Source organism: Rhincodon typus, chromosome 33, assembly GCF_021869965.1.
Source record: "Rhincodon typus isolate 14 chromosome 33, sRhiTyp1.1, whole genome shotgun sequence".
NCBI lineage: Eukaryota > Metazoa > Chordata > Chondrichthyes > Orectolobiformes > Rhincodontidae > Rhincodon > Rhincodon typus.
Window position 1 is genome coordinate 7,654,777 of NC_063364.1, and position 821 is coordinate 7,655,597.

The following is an 821-nucleotide window of genomic DNA, read 5'->3' on the forward strand; positions in this document are numbered from 1 at the left end:
AGTGAGGATGTTACCAAGCACGGTAACGAAACGTCTGCGGAACAACAAACCAGCTCGGCGAGCCAACCAACCTCAACAAGCATAGTACCATCCAAAATGATACAATGTAAATAAACAAAGCTCCTTAACATCTAGAATATTGCAGCTAGGATTCCAGTTAGCTCTGCACATTTACCTCAGTCTGAGTAATTTTGGTATAATACTGTAATCAGTTTGGGTCTGTTTGCGATCACTACCTGGAAAGAGCACAAGATATGATTTGTGGATTCACCTGATGATAAGACTGTCTCTCTATGCTCACCCTCATCGAATGGTATCAGTTAAATATTTGATGGTTTTGTCAATCAGCCGCAAGATGAAATTTTAAAAAAAGAGATGTATACTATATAAAAACCGAAAGAACTGCAGATGCTGTAAATCAAGAACAAAAACAGAAGTTGCTGGAAAAGTTCAGCAGATCTGATCTGTGAAGAAAAATCAGAGTTAACATTTCGGGTCCAGCGGCCCTTCCTCAGAACTGAGGAGATGTAGTTTGTTGCAGCTTTTCATCTTTCACTCATCAGGATAATTCACCAAAATACTCTTCACATAGAGAATAAAAAGGTTTTTAGTTCATGCAAATTGTCCTGAGGAAATGTGACAAAGTGGGCTCGGGAGAGGAAGGGAAGTAGCAGAGGCAGCTGATTGGCAGATAAACTCAACTTTGGCACCATTGATGAGATAACAAGGTGTAGAGCTGGATGAACACAGCAGGCCAAGCAGCATCAGAGCAGGAAGGCTGACATTTCGGGCCTAGACTCTTTCTGAAGAAAGAGTCTAGG

General features: G+C 41.2%; 1 protein-coding gene across 4 annotated transcripts in view; it reads left to right on the forward strand.

The window, feature by feature from the left end:
- Positions 1-821, forward strand: part of hdgfl3 (HDGF like 3) — a 100,853-nt gene that overhangs the window by 18,673 nt on the left and 81,359 nt on the right. The window lies entirely within an intron of this gene.